Source organism: Megascapheus bottae, chromosome 24 (genome assembly GCF_031878675.1).
Source record: "Megascapheus bottae isolate mThoBot1 chromosome 24, mThoBot2.hap1, whole genome shotgun sequence".
Taxonomy (NCBI): Eukaryota; Metazoa; Chordata; class Mammalia; order Rodentia; family Geomyidae; genus Megascapheus; species Megascapheus bottae.
In genome coordinates this window covers 20,098,700-20,121,960 of record NC_143532.1, presented here as the reverse complement: position 1 = coordinate 20,121,960, position 23,261 = coordinate 20,098,700, and positions in this window count along the sequence as shown.

Sequence of the window (23,261 nt, the reverse complement as noted above, 5' to 3'; positions counted from 1 at the left end):
AAGCTATTACGTATACCAGTCCTCTCATCATCATCATCGCCATCATCATTGTAAGTCCGATCACATCTCGTGTTTAAATAATCCGGGCAGACTCGGATTATGCTTTGCAGACTGAGGTCTTAGGATGGAAGTTCGAAGCCAGCCAGTGCAGAAAAAGTCCTTGACACACTTATCTCCAGTTAATCACCAAAAAGCTGAAACTAGAACTGTGGTTCAACTGGTAGAGTGCTTAGCCTTAGACATAAACGCCTCAGGACAGCACCCAGGCCCTGAGGTCAAGTGTTATGGGGTCTGAGAATTGGCGTAAAATGAGACCACTCGAATCATGATCGGGAATGGAAAAGAGGTTGTATTGAGTGAGAAATGGCTGATGCATCAGATGACACCAAGGTCGGCATCTCAGAGTGCCATGCAAGGCTGTCTCTTTGGGGCCACTTTTAAACCTGAAAACCACAGGAATTTTCCCTCTTGCCTAATTATAGTGTTTTGCTTATTTCTTGGAAACTCGGAAAATTTTTGACAGGAGACAGGTCAGAAACCACCAGGTAACTGTAGGAGGTGCCCCTTTGGGGTGGGGTGGGGGTGGGGGGCCAGGGCAGGTCCAGGTACCAGTGAGGCAAAACAAGTTTGGCAACTACAATAGCTACAGGCCAGGCTGCATGAAATCATGGAAAAGTAAAACTACAGACTATTTCTGGTAAAAGATATGGCCGGTTACCTTCTGACAATACAGACTATTTCTGATAAAAGACATTGCTGGTTACCTTCTGGCTATACAGACTGGTTACCTCCTGAAAAATACCTAGTCATAAACAGCCAGTGTATTACCAGTGTGGGTCATACAGAGCAAAACAGATTCAGAACAAGTACAAATTCAAAACAAGTTTAACAAGCATGGCTACAGAACTTTATGATAGGGGCTAGCTGGAAAACCTTTACCTTCAATCAATAAAACAATTAAAACAACTTGTTTGCACATTTCACAAACCCTAGGCCAACACGAAAATAAGATATTCTGTGTGTGTGTGTGTGTGTGTGTGTGTGTGTGTGTCACGGTACTTGAACTCTGGGCCTGGCCACTATCCCTGAGCTCTTTAGCTCAAGGCTACTGTTCTACCCCTTGAGCCACATGGCCACCTCCAGTTTTTTGGTGCTTTATTGGATATAAGAATCTCACATAGGGAACGGGGGAAAACAAGATGAGGCGGGGCGGGGAGGGAAATGGGGACCAAGACATGTGAAAGGGTATCAATGTATGGGAATTAATACACCATCTGTCTGGCAAATAACATGTAACCCTTCCATTAATTACAATAAAAAATATATTTAAAAAAAGAATCTCATAGACTTTAGTGCAGGGGCTGGCTTTGAACTGAGCTCCTCAGATCTCAGCCTTCTGTGTGGCTAGGATTACATGTGTGAGCCACTTTGTTATTCCTGATATTTGTATTTGGTAACTGTATTTTTTTTTCTCAAGCCTGTTGTGTCATCCTCATGTAAGTGAGTTAATGTTGGGAATTCTGAGGACCTAGGACTTACAGGGAATAGTGAGTGGGAGCTATAGAGAGATGGCTAGCACTACCTAGGGGGTCAGCCTGTGCTTTGATCCGGTAGTAACTAGCCAAGAATTAGGCCCATTGTTTAATCCTAACACCCAGGGTGCCTGAGCATTTTCCCCCTGCCAACCATTTGGCACACATAAACTCACTAATCCTCACAACTACTCTGGGAGAGAAATACTATAGTCATGACCATTGTACTAGAGGGGAAACTAAGTCTTGGAAGTATAGCAGAAGCCGAAAGCCCCACAACTGGTAAGAGGCAAACCTAAAAGGGCGGGACTCCAGGACCCGCGCACCAAACAACTGCCACATATAACCTCCTACAGAGAACTTCTGGAGCTCTGGTGCCCTCATCTGAAACAGAAAAACAAGTAGTGTCACTTTCTATAGAGAGGTGGGTCAGACGAACTCAGGAAAGTGTTTAAGGCATTGCAAGGCAATTCTTAAAAGGCTGTCAAAAATATCTGTTGTTGCTACCTCCGGGCACTATCTTTGGTCGCAATCTTAGATTTTATTTGTGAGTAAAGGGAAGGCAATCTTAGGCCATGCCTCTTACCTGCCACTCATTTCCTTGTTCTCTCCTGGAGTTTTCCAAGAAGCTCCACTAGGGGGTGGACAGGTGTCAGAAAAAGGTCTGGGCACCTTAGGACTCAGGCCTAGTGGGTGGCAAAGCTTCCTGGAGGGAACCTTACTTCTCTGCAAGTGCTAGGGCTCGAGAGCCCTTGAAGTAGCATCTTCCCAGGTTAGGCCAGCTGGAGGAGGACTTGTGCCTTTCCTTATGCACTTGAATGCTTGCTGTTCTTTCAAGCTTGTTTTACTTTTTTAGTAATAAATTTGTAACTTAAAATAGCAGATGAGGGGCCAGGAGTTTGGCCTAGTGGTTAAAGTGCTGGCCTAGCATGCACGAAGACCTGGGTTCAATTCCTTGGTACCACATATATAGAAAAAAAGCCGGAAGTGGTGCTGAGGCTCAAGTGGTAGAGCTCTAGCCTTGAGAAAGTCCAAGGACAGTGCTCAGGCCCTGAGCTCAAGCCCAGGACTCGCAAAAAAAAAAAAAAAAAAAAAAAATAGCAGCATGAAAGTAGAGGCTGTCACGGTGACTTCAGGAATCTGGATCTACAACCTCTTCCTAACCCTTTGTACCTCAGAGTCTTGTAGAGAACCACAGTTTGGGGTTCCCCAAACTCTTTTTTTTGAGACAAGGTCTTCCTAGATAGTCCAGATTGACTTTTCATTCCCCAACCTTCCTCAATTTTTTAATTGTTAAGATTATAGGTATGTACTAATATGCCCAGTTATTTTCTCCAAACTCATTAAAGGCCAGGGACCAGGAGAACATTGGAATAAAGAGAGTATCCCAGAGCTTGGCTCTGGGAGAATATTTCATCCTGGCTTCCCTTCTAGAGCAGCTCTCCTGGGCATCCCAGCCTCTCTTCTTCCATTACCTACCTTCCTTAGCTTTGCGGTGTGCCTGCTGCAGGCCATGGAGTAAGGGTAATTTCACACATGTCAGGAATGAAGACATGAAGTATCACTTCCAGCTTGTCACATAGGAAAAACAATGACTTTCCAGTCAGAAAGATAACTAATTATAACTCTAGGTTGTCCTAACTCCTTCACCCCCCCCCCACACACACACCATGGAACTGGTAGGAAATAACACTGAAGTCAATGCTGGGTTACCTCAGGGACCCATCAGCATCAAAGAGGCTAAGAGAAGGGACAGGTGTCTTGCCCTCCAGTCCCTTGGGAGTAATTGTTAATAGCCTTGTTGCAGCTTTCAGTGGATTCTTGTTATCAGAGCTTCTACAATTCCCTATTCTTGCCCAGTTGGACTCCATGACTTAATTCCAAAGAGTAGAGTACAGAAAAAGGGAAAATACTAATTTTTAAGAGGAGATCACAGACATCATTTCCACCATGTAATCGAAGTTAACATCCTTGGTGATGAGTCAAGCTCATACCATGTGCTCGTTGGTTCTACATTGAGAACAGCCTTCAAGCTCTGTGATGCTCTTGCTTTAATGTTCTTGCTCACACCCACTCCTTATTTAATCATGAGAAAGTACCAGATAAACCCAGATTGATGGACAGTCTACAAAACACTTGATCGGCAATCATCAAAACTGCCAAGATGGCAAAAAAAAATAAGATGTAAATATTGAGCAATTCATACTGGTTGGGAAATGAAGGACCTGTGATCACAAAATGCAACCCTGGGTGTGGACCTCCATGATTTTGAGGAAACTGGGAGTGCTGATAGAGCTTATAGCTTCATTGATAATGTTTATGCTCTGTTTTTTGCTTAATTTATAGATTCTTTGATAATTTTTATGCTCTGTTTCTTGCTTAATTTTGACAAATGGACCCTGGCCATGCAGGATGGTAACAGGAGGTAACACAACATGGTACACATTAGAAAGGTGGAACTGTCCCCAGAAATTCTCACCTGGATCTGCAAAGCAAAATTGTGACTAGAAGATCAGCTGTAAAGGGGTTTTTCCTGATTTTTCAGTGTTGAGGACCAAACATAAGTCATCTGCCCACTAGGCAAGCACTCTACTATTAAGTCCACCACCAGCCAGGGCTAACTTTTGGGAGGGTGATCAGTATATGTATTTATTATGTGGCATTATGCAGATGTATGTATACATTTGTCAAAATTCACCAAACTATACATTTATTTACTTGCACATTCACTTATTTTGCCATTCCTGGGACCTGAACTGAAGGTCTAGGCATTGTCCCTGAGCTTTTTTGCTCAAGGCAAACACTATGCCACTTGAGCCTCAGCTCCACTTCTGACTCTTTCTTTCTTTCTGTGCTCAATTAGAGATAAGAGTCTCATGGACTTTCCTGCTCTGACTGGCTTTGAACTATGATCCTTAGATATCAGCCTCCTGAATAGCTAGGCATTAGAAGTATGAGCCACTGGTACCTGGCCAAACAGGTCTTTTATTGTCTGTAACTTATACATCAAGAAAATTGACTTTTTATTTAAAAACTAAGACCTTCTCACTACCCCTATAAAACTATCCAATGGCTTCCTACTTCACAGTGAACAAAATCCATACTCCTAAGTTGGCCTCTGGAGGGCTGGTGTGTGAATCATTCCAACACATCAAGTTCAGTCTTGACTCTGGGCCTTTGCATGTGAAATTCCATCCACTTGCATTACTCTACCCCAGATCCTTGCAAGCCTGGCTGCTCAGAGTCATGTGTCAGCTCATAACAGAATAGTTCTATACTAGACTCCTGTCACAAGAAACATCCAGCCTAACTCACATCACCAAACTCCTTCTACAGGTCCTGGCTGGTAGTGGGTACTCTTTACCTATTCAGAAAAGGGATGATTGTCTATTTAAGAAAAAAAAAATCACTGGCCACCAGTGGCTCACACCTGTAATTCTAGCTCTCAGGAGGCTGAGATCTAAGGATCATAGTTCAAAGCCAGCCTAAGCATGAAAGTTCATGAGACTCTTTTCTCTGATTAACCACCAGAAAACTGGAAGTGGTTCTATGGCTCAAAGTAGAGTGCTAGCCTTGGTGAAAGAGCTCAGTAACAGCACTGAGGTCCTGAGTTCAAGCATCATGACCAACAACAACAGAAATAATCATGGTGTTGGAGCTGTAGCTCAGGTGGTAGAATACCAGTCAGAAAGCTAAAACATTAGATAATGAGTTTGAATCCCAGTCTTTGACAAAAAAAAGAAAAAAATCATTCTTGTGTCCTGAATAAGTCATCTTGCAGAAACTGCTGCTCTACCCTAGAGTCCCTTTTTTTTTTTTTTTTTTTTTGCCAATCCTGGGCTTGAGCTCAGGGCCTGAGCACTGTCCTTGGACTTTCTCAAGGCTAGAGCTCTACCACTTGAGCCTCAGCACCAGTTCTGGCTTTTTTTTTTTTTTCTGCCAGTCCTGGGCTTGAGCTCAAGGCCTAAGCACTGTCCTTGGACTTTCTCAAGGCTAGAGCTCTACCACTTGAGCCTCAGCACCATTTCCGGCTTTTTTTTTCTATGTATGTGGTACCGAGGAATCGAACCCGGGTCTTCGTGCATGCTAGGCAAGCACTTTAACCACTAGGCCAAACTCCCGGCCCCCTAGAGTCCCTTTTGTGGGAATCCTCCATTGTCATACCTTGTCTTATTAATCGGATCTCAGCTCCAGCACCCCCTCCTCAGAGAGAGCTGCCCAGCACCCCAGTTCACTGCACAAATCACCCAATTTTATCAATCCCAGCCTGCAAGGCTGATCAACATTGCTTCTTTCTCTTCATTGAAACATATGAATGAGATTCTGTGGATTTGCACTATTAAGCATTGGGGTCTTGTCTCTTGGGTGATTTGTTTGCTTGCTTTAGTTTTTTTCCCCAACATTTATCTAATCTTGTTAAGTCATATTAGGACTTCAGGAATTGGTTGGCAGAGATTCCCAAAGCAAGGCAAGAAGTCACAAGACAGTGTACCATTTGGACACACTTGAGTACTGTGAGTATTGTTTGTTTGTATCATGCCTGGGTCTTGAATTCAGCACCCAGAGAGTGCCTTGAGCTTCTGTGATCAATGTTAGTGCTCTACAATTTGAACCACAGCTCCACTTCCAGTCTTAGAGTAGTTAATTAGAGTACACTCCCTGAGTGTACTGGCTTTGAACCTTATCCTCAGAGCTTAACCTCCTGACTAGCTAGGATTACATATGTGAGCCACCAGTTTGTTTGGTTTTTGGTTTTTGAGATTGTGTCTCCCTATATAGCCTAGGCTAGCATTAAATGTTCAATCCTCCTGCCTTTACCTCTTGACTGCTGGGATTACAAGAGTACAGAACCATGCCTGGTCTAGGGAGTTATTTTTTGTTAGAAACCATGAGCTAATGCTGTGCATTATGTGCTTAGTTATTCAAAGTGATCTACCCAGTAAATTACAGTTAAGGCACCAGTAGCTCATACCTGTAATCCTAGCTTCTTGGGAGGGTGAGATCTGCCAATTGTAGTTCAGAACCAACCTAGTCATGAAAAAGCCAGAAGTGGAACTATGAATCAAGTAGCACAGGACCATCCCTGAGTGAAAAAGCTAAAGGACAGCAGTTGTTCCTTGCATTCAGTTCCTCATACCATCACCGCCCCGCAACACACACACACACACACACACACACACACACACACACGCACACACACACACACACACACGCACACGCGCACGCATGCGCGCACGCACACACACATATTTGTATACAAATATCCGAACAGCTTTACCAAACAAATCACTCAAAGAAAATACATTTTGATTCTTTTTTTTAATGTCACTATGTTTCCTTAGTTTTTGGCTTTTAGCATAATCTTCTGGTTTGGAATGCCTACGCTGTTATGAATCTCCAGATCTAATCTCCTTAATCTTTTTGTGATGCTCTATGAAAACTCTGCTTTCTTCTCCACCTGCCAAGCCCAGGGTAGTAAATGCTATGGATGGGAAGGTGTGGCCAGGGCTGTGCTGACAATGATGAATCTGCTTTGCCAGGGACATGAAGAAATGAAGAGGCTTCTAATTTCTTTTAAATTAGAAGAGACCACAGTGGGATACGGTAAGCACAGCACCCAGGGCACAAAGAAACCGGCTTCTAGCCCACTCCACATCTGGGGCCACATCAAAGTAGATATTGAGAATCTGTTCCAGTTTCCAAGGAGTGTGCTTTTTATAAAGCCCTGAAGGTGTCCCAGGGTGTGGCCAGCATCAGACGCTAGCGAAGACTTGACTCAGCCTTAGTAAGTGACTGCCCATCTGAGTGGGAAGCCAGCCCCTCTGCATCTCCTCTAGAAGGTCTGAGTTGGTTTACATGGACTGAATTGCTATTATTATAATTACGTATCTGAACATCATATCTTCAGGGAACACAGAAAGCTTAAAAAAAAAAAAGTTACCCTGACATGAGAAAGGGTATCAATGTTTGTGAAGTAATGCACCTTCTATCTGGTGAATCTAATGTAACCTTTCTATTAATTACAATAAAAATATATGGAAAAAAAAGTTGCAAGTTCTATTTCTCTACACACAGCCTTTCCAAACAGAAAGGGGCTCAGAGACACCTGTTGAGTGTTTCTCCATGACAAGAATTAACATGTCTCTAATTTGAATCCTTCACCATCCCCTGGAGGAACTTTACATTTATACTGTTCTCAGAACTCTCTTACTTACTTTTGATTGTGTGAATGGGCTTGAAGTTAGAGCCTGAGCACTATCCCTTAGCTTTTTCAGACCGAGGCCAGCACTCTACCACTTGAACCTCAGATCTCAGCCTCGTAAGTAGTTGAGAGTACAGGTGTGAGCCACCAGAACCCAGCCTCTTACTTACATTGAGCTACATGCCAATCTCTATGTAGAAACAGGGAGAGGAGCTTCATCCCTTTTCCTGTGTCAGCATCTGACATATATAAGATACATCATTCTCCCCTTAGCATCTTTCCTGCTGTCTAGTCCAAGTGTCTTCTGCAAAGGCTCCTGGGAGATGGAATTCCTAGTTTCTTCACTGAAATGAGTTCTGCTTTGAGAAGAACCCAAGGTCAAAGTAGATACAGACATATTGTGTGAACCTCTCTCTCTGTGTCTCTCTGTCTTTGTCTCTGTCTGTCTGTCTGTCTGTCTGTCTGTCTCTCTCTCTCACACACACACACACACACACACACACACACACACACACACACACACACGGAACATCAAGTGAAGATGAAGGAAGAGATCAGAGCAATGCTCCTACATGCCAAAGAACACAAAAAGTAACCCATACCAAAAATCCCAAGAAGCTGGGGAGGAGCACAGAATGGGTTCTTTTTTGAAGCCCTCAGTAGGAGCCAACCCCGCCACCACTTTGATCTTGGACTCATAGATTCCAGAATAGTAAGAAAATAAGTTTCTGTTTTTGAAATCACTTGGTCTGTAGTAGTACTTTTTTTTTTTTGCCAGTCCTGGGCTTGAGCTCAGGGCCTGAGCACTGTCCTTGGACTTTCTCAAGGCTAGAGCTCTACCACTTGAGCCTCAGCACCACTTCTGGCTTTTTTCTATGTATGTGGTACCAGGTATTTGTGCATGCTAGGCAAGCATTCTACCACTAGGCCAAACTCCCGGCCCCTGTAGTAGTACTTTTTAATAGTAGTTCTAGCAAACTAACACATCCCCACAAGGCCCCATGAGGAAAGGGGAGTATCTCTCTCAGCAAGCCATTGAGGGACTCTAGGCTAAAGCAGTATGCATTCTTCAAAGTAACAATGCAAACACAAAGCCAAGCAATGCAAATCTTGCCCTTCTCTCCTCTCACCCTATAGTCTCCTTCATTGCCTAGAAGTCAGTGGGCAAGAAAAATGCTGAATGTACAGAGCTCTCATACCAACGTGCAACGGTCACATCTCCTTTATGACTTCTGCATGAGGAGTCCTTGGATGATCCAACCCTCTTCTTGGATCTCAAGGGAAATCCAAGCTCAAACAAATAGAGTCAAGATTGAACTGGAGAACTGGAGCTCTGAAAGTCTCAGGAGAGCGCATCTGAATGTCAAGACTGCTTTGTGTTTACATGCTTGTCTTCCTCCTGCCCTCCCTCACCTGTTCATCATAAAGATGAGGAGGAGGAAGAGGAGGGGGAGGAGGGGGAGGAGGAGTCTGTGGATTGATCTCAGGGCACTGAACTACATGCAATCCTTGTACAATGACTTTTAAAACATTATATTTAACACCAGACACTGGTGGCTTACCTGTTATACTAGCTACTCAGAAGGCTGAAATATGAGGATCAAGATTCAAAGCCAGCCTAGAACAGGAAAGTGGAGCTGTGATTCGAGTGGTAGAGCACCAACCTTGAGCAAAAAAACCAAGGAAAAGCATCTAGCTGTTCAAGCTCCAGTACTAGCACAAAGAAAAAGGAAGGAAGGAAGGAAGGAAGGAAGGAAGGAAGGAAGGAAGGAAGGAAGGAAGGAAGGAAAGGGAGAAAGACAAAACAGAACTTCAGAACCTGCTACACAAGTAGAGAATTGGGTAGTAAAGCAAGCATCAAAATTTAAGAAGGCCACACTTAGAAAAAGACCCTTTTCTAGATGTCGGGATAGCAATAGCTAGTAACCATACACAGCTGTTAGCGTCCTAGGTACTTTAGGCAAGTAAATTTATTGAATCCTCAACAACTTGATGATGTTGGTGCTATTACTAATTACACCCACTTTACAAGTCAGGGCTCCTGGGTATGAAAAAAGACTAAGCAGCTTGCCAAAGATCTAATGAATGACAGAACCCAGATGAATCCACAGAGTGGGGCTCCAGGGCCCTTGCTGTTGTACATGCCTTGTTGCCTCTTGGGCATGTAAACTGAATCTCCTGCCCAGCTCTGGGTTTCCTACTGAAAGAGCTGTTAAAATGCCTTAGCCCTCACAGAGGTCATGGCTGCTTCAGCAGTACAAATCTCCAGAACACAAAGCAGAGACTTTATCAGTGTTCTCACAGGAGCCTATAGAATGTTGTGAGGCTAGAGGAGGGATGCTACAGAATGCCACATGCAGGAAATGATATTTATGTGTGCATGGAACCAACATACATTCCAGCTATTTGAGAAACTGAGTTCTTCCAGTGGTCCCATTATCACCCCCACTTCATAGATTTAAAAATATTAATTAAAGTTGAGTGCCAGTGGCCCATGTCTGTGATCCTGGCTGCTAGAGAGACTAAGATCTAAGGATCCCAATACTAAGCCAGCCAGACAAATCCTAGAGACTTCTATCTCTAATTAACAAGCCAAAAGCTGGAAATATAGCTCAAGAGGTACAAACTCAGCCTTGAGCAAAAAGGCTAGGTGAGAGCATGAGGCCCTGAGTTCAGTCCCCAATATCAGAAAGGAAAAAAATGAGTCATTCGGGGCCGGGAGTTTGGCCTAGTGGTTGAGTGCTTGCCTAGCATGCACGAAGACCCGGGTTCGATTCCTCGGTACCACATACATAGAAAAAAGCCAGAAGTGGTGCTGAGGCTCAAGTGGTAGAGCTCTAGCCTTGAGAAAGTCCAAGGACAGTGCTCAGGCCCTGAGCTCAAGGCCAGGACTGGCAAAAAAAAAAAAATGAGTCTTTCAGAGATGCATTTGAGTGGTGGAGCTGGGCTTCTCAGATTTGGGGCCTCATCTTAGTGTGGACTAGCCAGGAGAATTGAGATCCCCTTCCACCACCAGGAATACCTGGGAGCTTGAGCTCTCTTGGTGAGAACCACCATCCTTGGCAGAGCTGCCCAAGCCAATTAACAAACCCTAAACACTTTGAAGATGAAATTGTCCATAAAAAGGCTGGTTCCCACAGTCCCTGGCAGTGAGGATGGTTTGGGGAGATGGTTGTGGTACCCATAATCCAGAAACAGACATTCCTAGGCAGGAATCTTGAACAGGGAGGCTGGACATCAGGCCCCTCCCAGCCCTTCATTCTGTAGCTACAGAGAAGTCACACTCAAGGACAAAATTTCCTAAACATTCTCTTCTGAATGTTCCTCCAACTTCATTCTTCCTGTGTGAGCATTTGCTTAGTGTCTTCATCATGTTGGCTTACTGAAAACTTATTCCTTCAGAAGGGGTGACATTGTCAAAAGAGAAATGTACACATTACCCCTCTGTACACATTTTAATAATAGTAGTAGTAGTCAAAATATATGCATATATCATTATTCTTTTAAAAAGAAGAGCCAAGAGTTTGACCTAGTGATAGAGTGCTTGCCTAGCTTGCACGAAGACCCGGGTTCAATTCCTTGATACCACATGTATAGAAAAAGCCGGAATTGGTGCTGTGGCTTAAGTGGTAGAGCTCTAGGCCTTGAGAAAGTCCAAGGACAGTGCTCAGGCCTTGAGCTCAAGCCCTAGGACTGGCATAAAAAAAAAAACTTTCTCAGTAGACACTATATGGGAAAAGAGCTATGCAACTGTGGGCAGGGACAGAAGAGAAAGCTGGGGAAAAGCAAAGGAAGAAGTGACATTGTCCAAAAAGAAATATATTCACTCCTTGACTTCTGAAACAGTAAACCCTCTGTATAACACCTTAATAATAACAATAAAAATATATTTTGAAACCTACCAATCTTATGTTTGAAGTATATTCTGCATTTCCTTCTCATAGGTTTCAGAATAAATTAAACCCTCCCATTTGGAAATCCCAGGCTAGAATGCCATCACCCTAGAGAGTAAAGATGCACTAATCCATCTCTTCCTTTTGCCCATGACCTTGGGGGAATTTCCTTTCTTTCTCTGGACCTCATTATCTCCCATGTCTTCAGTTTGTATGAGTGTGTGTGTGTGTGTGTGTGTGTGTGCGCGCACACTGACAAGCAGAAAATTTACCCTCACCTCATAGGCTGGGTTGCAGTTTAAACATAGGTATGATGAGTATAATGTACAAAGTTACCTTCAAGCCAGGTACCAGTGGGTCATGTTCATAATCCTAGCTCTTCAGGAGGCTAAGATCTGAGAAACATGGTTCAAAGCCAATCTGAGCAGGATAATTGAAAGTAGAGCTGTGGCTCAAATGGTAGAGCATTAGCTTTAAACAACAAACAACAGCAGCAACAAAAAAGCTCATGGACAGTGCCAAGCCCCTGTGTTCAAACCCCAGGACCAATTACCATCCCCCACAAAAAATACTTTTGTGCTATATGTTGAAAGTTTACATGGAACTTAAGTGAATTTTGCATTTATGCTGGGTCTCAGCTCTGAGGTATCTTAATAGGTACCTTCAGATATTTTCAAAAATCCAAAATCTGAGACACTATGGTTCCAAGAATGCATATAGGAGAATAAGAGATGAGAGAGAAGAGAAGGAGGAGCCAACAGGGCAAAAATGCACATCTGAATAAAAATGCTTTCTAGGTTCTTTATTGGTTTGGCTTTTTCTTTAAGTTTAAAATTAATTAAAAAATAGTGGAAAGATGTGAGCCAAAATCTGATTAAGTCTTCTTTCTAGGCGGTAATACTTATTATTAAGTGTTATTTTGCTTTCTTCTCTTAAAAGTTATTCAAGCATATGTATGGTAAAATTAGTACAAAAATTAACACAAAAACTGCTGGAGTTAGAGGGATTATTACTCAGCGGTAGAGTGCATGCTTAGGATTCAAAAAGCCCTGGATGCTAGCTTCCGTCCCCAGAATCATTTTCTCCCTCCTCTTCATCTTCTTTTTCCCTCCTCCTCCTCTTCCTCCTTCCCAATGCAAAAGTTTCTGTAGTGTAATTCACTTACCCAGGAGAACCAAATTTACCTGGTCTACTCAAGGGAACCCTGATGCCTGATTCTGAGCTTCCCAGAAGCTGTGCTCTATTCATAAACACACACAGGTAGTTTTTTCATAAACACACCAGTCCCCATTTCCCACCCTACAAGAGTTGGCATCCTGATCCACACAGTCTGCACCTTTCCTCTTCCCAGTTAACACTTCATGGAATTACCACTAATTGTTCTGATGGTTCTGGGGGTTGAACTCAGGGCCCTTGCACTTGCTAGGCAGATGATCTACCATTTGAACCACAGCACCCAGCTCCTTTTGTGTTAGTTATTTTGTGTATGTGTGTACTGGTCCTGAATCCAGGGCCTGGGCACTGGTTTTGAACATTTTTGCTCAAGGCTCTACCACTTGAGTCACAGCTCCACTTGAGCCTCTTTTTTTTTTGGTGGGGATTGGGGGGTAATTGGAGATAAGAATAGCACAGATTTTCCTGCCTGGGCTGGCTTCAGATCAGAGCTCTTCTGACCTCAGCCTCCTGAGTAGCTATGATTATAGCCATACGCCACTGGTGCCTGGCTGGGTTGATTATTTTCAAGATAAGGTCTCATTTCAAGCTCTGGATGGCCTGGACTGTGATCCTACTATTTGTGCTCCTCCATTCTTCCGAGGTAACAGGTACTTACTGCACTGCCATGCCTAGCCATTGGTCAAGATAGAGTCTTCCATCTTTCCCCCGCTAGGTCTGGCTTCCATTCCTGATCTTCTGATCTTTACCTTTCCAGTAGCAAGGATTACAGACTTGAACCACAGCACAAAGCTTGCCTTTCTTATTAGTCTAATAAAGTCTCAACTGTATAGCTGGGGCTTACATGGACCATGGTCCACCTATCTACATCTGGGATGAGAAGCATGAGAACTGGGATGATAAGCACGAACCAGCTATTAAGATGAGTGTTCTCATTTGTGCTGGCCTTGAACTGCAGTCTCCCCAACGGCAGCCTGAGTAGCTAAGATGACAGGTGTAAGCCACCAGTGCTAACTCAGATTTCTTTTTTGGTCCATCGTGGGGCTTGAACTCTAGGCCTGGGTTGTTGTCCCTGAGCTTTTTCACTCTACCGCTTTGGCACCACTTACAACGTTCTGGTTATTAATTGGAGATAAGTAAGAGTCTCAGGTCCTTTTGTGTCTGGGCTGGTTTTTGAGCCACGATTTTCAGATCTCAGCCTCTTGGGTAGCTAGGATTACAGGCGTGAGCCACCACGTCTGGTTTAACTCAGATTTTTTAAGAGCCATTTGGAATTCTACTATGTTGACATAGGAAAGTTCACTGACCCCATTTCCAGTAGCCTTTTTCTAATCTAGTACAAACAAGATTACAATGAATGTCACTTTCTTGTGCACAAGAGGGTGAATGTACGGGATAATGTTCTACAAGTCCATCTGCTTCATGAAAGAGTGTGTACTTTCCACATTTTGGCCCATTTTTCCATAGCCACCCACAAATGCTCTGCCTTTTTTGGATTTCTGCCTATCTCATAAATTTCTGCAATGTTATCTGGTTGTCATTCGAATGTGCATTGCTACATTTTGCCTTTCCCCAGTTCCTACTTCATAGATGGGTAGATGTCTTATCTTCTACTCTAAACGGCACCTGCACTTAAACATATTTTTAACCCTAATAATAAAAAATAAATAAAAATGTTTTAATAAATAAAAAGCACATGCATTACTTTTTTCCCTCGGAAACCTCTGCCGGCACTTGCATGAACCCAGTCCCTGCCGGGGAAGCCCTCAGCTTTCATCCCAGGTTGAGTCTCCTCTGGTCGTCTAGATCGGTGTCTTCTGTAACATTTGGACTACCATGTGTCTCATCACAGCTGATGACTCCAGTCTTCTTTCTGGTTCTCTAGCTTATAAACCCCTAAGAGATCATTAACCACAGTGGCTGTGTCCAAGGCATCAGCCTCTTAGTCCATGACAAGTCCTACCCACAGAGTTTGCAGCTGATCTGCCCTCCCAATCCTAAACCAGGTGTCAAGTAGCTCATGTCTATAATCCTGGCTATTTAGGAGGTAGAGATCTGAGATCTGTGTATGAAGCCAGATAGGATAGGAAAGTCTATGACACTCTTGTCTCTAGTTGAACACAAAAAGCCAGTAGTGGGGCTGTAGCTCAAGTGGTATGGCGCCCAGGCCCAGAGTTCAAGCGCCAGAACTGTCAAAAAAAAAAAAAAAGGCAGGAAGGGAGGGAGGAAGGGAGGGAGGGAGGAAGAGAAGGAGGGAGGGAGGGCAAGCAAAGGAGGGAAGGAGGGGGAAGAAAGGAAAGAAAACTTTTTAGTTGCTCAGCATTTCATTTTAAATGACAGGAACAGAACATTTTATTCAATAGAGAAAAGGGCCCTTTTGTTCTGCATCCAAGAAAAGACGTGGACAAAAGCTGGCCTCTGAGAAACCCTGGACATGGAGCCCTAGGCCCTCATGAAAGATTTGCCAATCAGGAGCCCTGGCCTCATTAGCAGGCAAACACATGCTGAGCAGTGCTCCAGCTCCTCCCATCCAGCTCTGTGCAGGACATTCTGCACGTCCAGCATCCACAAGGAGGCCACACAAACAGTGGGGTTTCTATCTGTATACAGCCATTTCTTGGGTGTCAATCACTAGTCTTGACCATTCTTGCTTTGTGCAGAGCACAGGTTTGGGAACTAAATAGACCAGGTTTCAGATTGTTACTCTGCCCTTGCCAGACTGGATGACCTTAGCAGATGACCTCTACGAGCCTGTGTTCTTTCTTAGCCCACTTATAGCTTTGCAATAGGACTCCCTTACAGGGTGCTGGTGGCTCATGAAATCCTAGCTTGTCAGGAGGCTGAGAGCTGAGGATCTCAATTTAAAACCAGGTGAAAAAAACAAACTTGAGAGATTCTTATTTCCAATGTAACCAGCAAAAAGCTGGAAGTAGAGTTGTGGCTCAAGTGGTAATGAGCCAGCCTTGAGCCAGAAGTCTAATCAAGAGCCTGAGGCACTGAGTTCAACACACACACACACACCCACACACACACACGCACACACGCACGCACACACACGCACACATGCACACACACAGACGACTTTGCGGGTGAGGAGACACAGAAAATATCCAGAAAGATAATTGTGTGTTTGTAGATGAGCAGAATTAGAAGCAATTCTCTGATTCTCTGGCCAGGGTTTTTTCTCTCAGGGGATATAATAAAATCAATCCAGCAATCACCTCTGAAAAATACAATCAAATCTAAAAATCTCTCAGAACTGTCTTAATACCTTAATGCCCTCATGGAAAAACCAAAATTACTCAGAAGTCCCTGAGTGACCTAACTCCCACCTACTAGCTAATAGCCAATTTGCCTCTGGCTTCTGGGTTCACGTCTCATGTTGGGCCTAACCAAGGCAAACACTTCCTAGGTATAAGAAGGTTTGAACCTCCCTCACAGCCTCTGGTTCTGGAAGATTCCATGCCCTTCTCTTCACCCCAGCTAACTCCTGCTCAGCCTTCAGGTTTCAGGTCAAGCATCTCTTACTTGGAAAGAAAGAGGGGCTCCTGGGCCCCTGAATGAGGCCTTTGCAAGTTGCAGCTGTAAGACATTGCACATGTGATTCCTGACGTTCAGGCTCTTCTTTGCTGGGCTGTCCAGATGCATTTTTAGAAGTGTGCCATTACTGTTCATAGAATCAGCTTGCTGAGCATCTGGGGCAGGAAGAAAGAAGACAGAAGGAGGAGAGAAAGAAGAGATTCCCTTTCCAATGTATAATACTGGCTGGAAGTTGAGCACTGGTCCCTCACACCTGTAATCCTAGCTACTCAGGATGTCTGAGGACCAAAATTCAAAGTTCTTACCAGGGCAGCAAAGTCTGTAAGTCTTATTTCCAATTAACCACCAAAAAGCCAAAGTGGAGCTGTGGCTCACATGCTACAGAGACAACCTTGAGTGAAAAAACTAAGTTTAAGCCCCAGTACCACAAAACAAAACAAAAACTGATTGGACTTGAGCAGCAGCTGTTTCCTAAACATAGGATACTTTTATCCAATTTGCCACCAGTTCTCACCATTCCCTAACCACATTCCACTCATTCATAAAACCCGCTGCATTCTGTACATACCTGACCCAATGGCTCTTGAAGCACCTCTTCTGGCTTAGTTCCTACAAGTTATACCAGTCCTCCTTTAGTTCCTTGAGGGCAGGGGAGTTTTTTTTTTTTTTCTTGGCCTGGGAACACAACTCAAGGTAGAGTGCTTAGCAAACTGTAAGGCCTGGGTTTGATCCTCAGAACTGAAGAAGAAGAAGAAGAAGAAGAAGAAGAAGAAGAAGAAGAAGAAGAAGAAGAAGAAGAAGAAGGAGGAGGAGGAGGAGGAGGAGGAGGAGGAGGAGGAGGAGGAGGAGGAGGAGGAGGAGGAGGAGGAAAAGAAGAGGAAAGGAGGAGGAGGAAAGGAAGAGGAAAGGAGGAGAGGAGGAGAAGGAGGAGAGGAGGAAGAAGATGATGAAGAGGAAATGGTAGAGGAGGAGGGAAAGGGAAAAAGAAAGAAAGAAAGAAAGAAAGAAAGAAAGAAAGAAAGAAAGAAAGAAAGAAGGGGAGGGAAGGAAGGAGGGAAGGAGGCAGCTCTTTTCAGATACAGGGCCTTTGCTTATGCTGCTCCTTCTGCTTTCTCTGCCTGAAACACTCCATATTCCACAAATCCCAGCTGAAGGATGATCCCTTTGTCTCAATTAGATTTCCCTTCCAATGTCAGTAGTTACCTTCTATGCCACCTATCACAATTTGGAATTCTTGGTGAGTGAAGCTATTTGTCTTCTCTCTCCAGGACACAAAGACATGCTATTTCTATTGACTTAAGTATGTGCAGCACGCATCATCTAACCCGTTCCCTCAGAACTTCATGAACACTCAAGGAACGAATGCAAAGATAGGCTTCTGCCAGGTCAGCAGGCATCCTCTCTGTGAGACATGGCCAGCTAGCTCGTGTTCCTGCAGGCTTGGAAAGAACCTCCTTGTGGGGCTCACTCTATAGTGATTACAGGCACATGGCACTCCTTGCTCCATCTCTGGAAGCTCAGGGATGAAAGGTAAGCAAAGACACTTCTGGGTGCCTGCATTCAAAGGTGGCACATGTGTCTGATGACTGCTGATGCCCACTGTGATCAAAGCCATGGAGAGATGACAGGGCTCTGAAACGAGGCCTCTTCCGTGTGGAGAAGAGGAAGCTTGGCTTGGCTTAAATCTATAAAGTCCACAGCAGAAGGAGAGGTCTTCCTTGAAGTTTCAGAGTTCAAGGCTAAGGAGCACCCAAACCCCAACACATTTTACTCCAAAGGATCTTGTGATGCATTCACCCCCTCAAGAAGGAGAGTGCGCCAAAAAATCAAACCAGGATTAAGGAGGCTTCCAATTCTAGATGATGGATCTGAGGCTGGGGATAAGAAGTGAGTGTGAGGCCCTTTACTAACAGTGTGGTCGATGTGTGACCAAGGCTCAATGAATAAATGATGGGAAGAACATCATGGAAGCAAATTTCCTCCCCCAGTGACCGGCAGAGCCTAGTCAAAGCCAGGGTTCTGGGCTAAATGGGTTTGGGAAGGTGGGGGTAGAGGTGTCAGCCATGGAGAGGATGGAGAGCTGTGGTATCTGCCTGCATCTAGGTTTGGCTTTTCATACTGGATGGATGGAGGAGTCTAAAAACAGAGCAGGTAACCAGGCACTGGTGCCTCACACCTGTAATCGGGCTACTCAACAGGCTGAGCTCTCAGGATGGACATTCAGTGGTCCAGGTAGGAAAACCCCAAGATTTTTTTCTGCCCAATTAACCACTAAAAAGCCAGAAATGGAGCTGTGACTCAAGTGGTAAAGCACCATCATCTTTGGGTGAAAAAAGTTAAGGCGCAGTGCACAGGACCTGAGTTCAAGCCCCAGTACTGGCACAAAAAAGAAAAATCCTAGGATCTGTTTAGGAAGAAGTCACAAAATAGGACCAGTGGGCTACTATTGGCTTTTGTATGTTTGTTCACCAGAGGAATGTTTCAATATCATAAACACCTTTTAAAATTAGAATCCATATGTACACACCCAATTTCCAATTGCTCTATAAAATCGGAGATGCTGGAAACCTTTGATCCTTATCTCACTACTGAAGTGAAGCTTAACTCACCACAGTCTCCACCACACCCTGTTACCTACAGTCATCCTACTCTACTCTTCGGCACTTGCTCCACTGCTAAATTACATCCCTAACCTTTATGACGCTCATCTGTATTAACCTCCCAGCCCCCGAACACATTTTGGGTTGATAGCTCATTCAGAGTTTTGCCAAGAAATTCACCAGATGGGGAAAGGGTTCATTCCAAAGTGATTCTGAATTGAGATAGGAACTCTCCACTCTTGGTGAAAATTGAGAGGCCTCAGGTCCTCAGTTTCTCCATCCCCATGTACCCCATCTAGCCCACAAGCTAGGTGTTCTTCCTTAACTCCAGCACCAGGGCCAAAGACTTCAAAGCCAAACAAGACCCAAATTGAGTTGGCACTAATCCTCCTGGGCCTCAACCTGTTTTCTTCAGCCAGGCAGACCTTTCCCGCCTCTGCTCACCTCCTATTAAAATTAACAAGCGTTACAGGCAGGCATCAAAGGCAGGCTTGTGTCTTTTATATTCTAGACAGGCCTGAGCTGGAATCCCAGCCCCTCCCCCTCTCTTCCAACTGAACTGGGGAAAATGGTTGAGCTAGGAGTGCCAGAATCTGAACATTGCCATCCTTGTCTGTTTGATATCTGTACCAAGGAAAATTCCAGGGCCAGTAGAACATCCTCATGGTAATTTTCTTCAAAGTGCCCTTGCAAAAACTGGCCAATTATTCTTAAGAGGCATCCTCAGAGAACTGTATTATTAATTCCATTTATTGGCAGGGAAACTAAGGTCAAGTAGCTTGCCCAGGGCGAGAGGGAAGAAGGGAAAGAGAAGGAGAGAGCAAACAAGAGAGACAGAGAGATAAAGAATCGGAATTAACGGTGCCAGCATAAGTCTGTGGCCCACCAGGACTGTTCTTGGTCTTGGCCATTCTTCCTCATTCTCCAGCTGGCCTTCCAATGTCTGTGTGAAGACATTGGGTCAGTAACCCCACAGACTCAAAGGGCCAGCAAGTTGTCATCAACCCTTTCACAAAGAGGAAATGAGCACAGGCCATAATTATGCAACTATCAAACCCTTGTCTTTGTCTTTCTCCACATTTTTTTTTCTTTTGTGCTGGTTACTGGGGACTTGAACTCAGAGTTTGTAGTCAGCTCTTTCAATCACCGTTAGCAGTCTACCACTTAAACCATACCCCCCATCTAGCATTTTGATGAGAGTCTCAGGGACTTTTCTGGCTTCAAATCTTCAAATTTCAGCATCCTGAGTAGCTAGGGTTACAGGTGTGAGCCATCAGCTCTTAGCATTTCCACTTTTTATTAGAGATGTTCTGATAATTTTCTGTTAACTACCTTATTCAAACTAGGGAGATCAACAAGTCACCAGGACAAAACCCTTGTAAGGTGGTCCAGGCTCTCTTTTGAGTCTTGCTCTCTACCTTTGGGATATTCACCCCAAAATCTAACGATCCCAGTATTCCAGAACATACAGGAAGAGAGCATGCAACAATCCCCTATCCTTGATGGAGACTCATGTCTAAAAAGTTTCTCCAGCCGACAATGAACAATTGTTCTGTCTGAAACATGGCTTAGCTACAAACTGCTTTGAGGAATATGTCCCCCACACACACCTGCCCTGAAAATCTGAATGACAGGCATCCTCCAGAAAGTTGTGTCCTCTTGACAGCAGGATCAGAGGGAGGAGAAGCTGGGCACTGGTCCAGCTCTGGACACGCCTCCTTGTTAAAGGGAAACTGAGGCCTGGGGTAGGAAAGTGAGGCTGTGGTTATCTCAGTGAGTGAGTGTAGAAAGTCAAATGTTCCCAGGCCTGGGCTCTTATGCTAGGGAAAAGAAAAGAAACAAGAGCAAGACGGAGAGCTGAGAAGGTAGAGGAGGAAGACGAGAAAAGGAAAAGAGGGGGAGGGAGGAGGAGGGGGAGGGGAGAAGAAGAAGAAGAAGAAGAAGAAGAAGAAGAAGAAGAAGAGGAGGAGGAGGAGGAGGAGGAGGAGGAGGAGGAGGAGGAGGAGGAGGAGGGAAGCAAGAGGGTGATGAACAACAAGAGACAACAGAGGAAGACTCAGATGTATGTGAAGCCCGAGACTTTGTTTCCCCAAGTGCATGGCTGCTTCTGCAGTGGTTTCTAGGTGCCTCCACTCCTCAATTACACCATAAAACCTTCTTCTTTGTGCCCCTGGGTGAGACTCGTGACACTGTGTGGGGTCCTCATGGGTTGCCTAATCCCATTAGTTGTTTCTGCACACAGCCACATTCTATAGTTGCCTCAGATGTTTCCAAGGTGGGGGGTTTGCCTCCCTCCCAAATAAATCATTACATCACTCAGCAGATTTCCTCTGGGGGTGGTTGATAGGCTGGCACTTCCCTGCTCTGGGCCTCCCTGGAGTTGGTTGGGGAGAAGATTGAGATTCTCTGAATTTCTAGAATTATGCTAATTCCAGAATTATGCTATTTAGTTGTGTGTGTGTGGTGGGTGTGGGTGTGGGTGTGGTATTCGTACTGGGACTTGGACTTAGCTTTTTCCCTCCAGACTACTGTTCTACTACTTAGAGCACATCTCCACTTCCACCTTTTTGCTGGTTAGCTGAAGATAAGAGACACATAGAGTTTTCTGCCTTGACTAACTTTAAACTGAAATTCTCAGATCTCAGCCTTGTGAGTAGCTTAGATTGCAGGAGTAAGCTACAGGTGCCTGGCTCTATTTAATTATTTTAATTCCTTCTTTGCCTTTAAGACGCTTGAAGGCATTAAAGAACAGATTCAGAACTTCTCACTTCAAACTTATTGTCACTAGAAAGAAGTGGTTGCAAGTGAACAGGGGAAGAAATTCAGAAGGCAGACATGAAGTTGGCCTGCCTGTCCATTCCCCTTAGAATGTAGGTCTTGATAACAGGATGCTTCTCCAGATCGCTGCCTCCCCTTCCTGGACCACCTTAAGTGAGATGCCACATGCTCCTCTTCATCTTCCAAAGTCATCTTTGAGCCTTTTAAAATGACAAGTTATTTAAAAACTAAAAAGGTGGGAAGACAGATAATGCAGTATATCTGAGAATATGATATAAGCTGGTCTCAAGGTGAGAGTAGTCAGTGCTGTATCCCAGCCAGTAGTCACAGATGACATAGCAAGTCAGAAAGCACTGGACCATAAACAGGAGTCCTGAATGGGCCCCCAATCATGATTCTATGCAGAGCCTTCCCAGTGAAATTCCATTTTGTATCCATCATATCTGACCCATCCAGGGGGCTAGCTCAATCTATAACACATGGTTTCATTGGCAAAAACTGAAGTCAATACCAAGTATCAAAAAGGGTTTGGAGAAATCAGGACCTTTCCATAACCACATTGCCTGTGTGCACAGCAAGGAGCAAGCAATCAGGGCCTATGTAGTAAAGTATAACAAAAGCATACTTCCCTTTATATTATAACTTGTTTTGTACCAATACTGAGGCTTGAACTCAGGGTTTGGGTGCTGTCCCTGCGCTTTTTTTTTTTTTTTAATTCAAGGCTGGTTTTCTATCACTTAAGCCACAACTCCACTTCCTGCTTTTTGCTGGAGACAAGAGTATCTCAAGGGCCGGGAGTTTGGCCTAGTGGTTAAAGTGCTTGCCTAGCATGCATGAAGACCTGGGTTCGATTCCTCGGTACCACATACATAGATAAAAGCCAGAAGTGGTGCTGAGGCTTAAGTGGTAGAGCTCTAGCCTTGAGAAAGTCCAAGGACAGTGCTCAGGCCCTGAGCTCAAGCCCAGGTCTGGCAAAAAAAAAAAAAAAAAAAGAGTATCTCAGATTTATCTACCTGGGCTTGCCTTGAACCACAATCCTCAGATCTCAGCCTCCTAAGTAGCTAGAATTACAGGCATGAGCCACCAATGCCTGACTAGCACATGCCTTCTTACTAGCAGTCCTGGGCCTAGGCATATCCCATGGGGAAACACGACACATTGTACATGAGGAAACATGTTCGCTTGGTTACTCATGGCACACGTGCTTATCATAAAGAAAACTTGGAAACATTTAAGTGCCCATCAAGCGGGAAAGAACAAACTATGAAATAGTCATACAGTGTCCTACTATAAAAGCAGTTAAAATAATAAAACTTCAAAATGCTGGGTGGAAAGAAAGGCAAAAATAAATTGTAAAATACTATATATGAAAAGATGCCTTTTATATAAGGTTTGTACACCTGTCAAACTAGATTATGTCATTTTATAATTATATACACGTTCAGCCAAAGCAGACCAACACTTGTAAGTATGATGAACATTTCCACATTTGATCTCAGATAGAAGGCCAAGGAACAATAATACGATAAACATTTGATTTGTG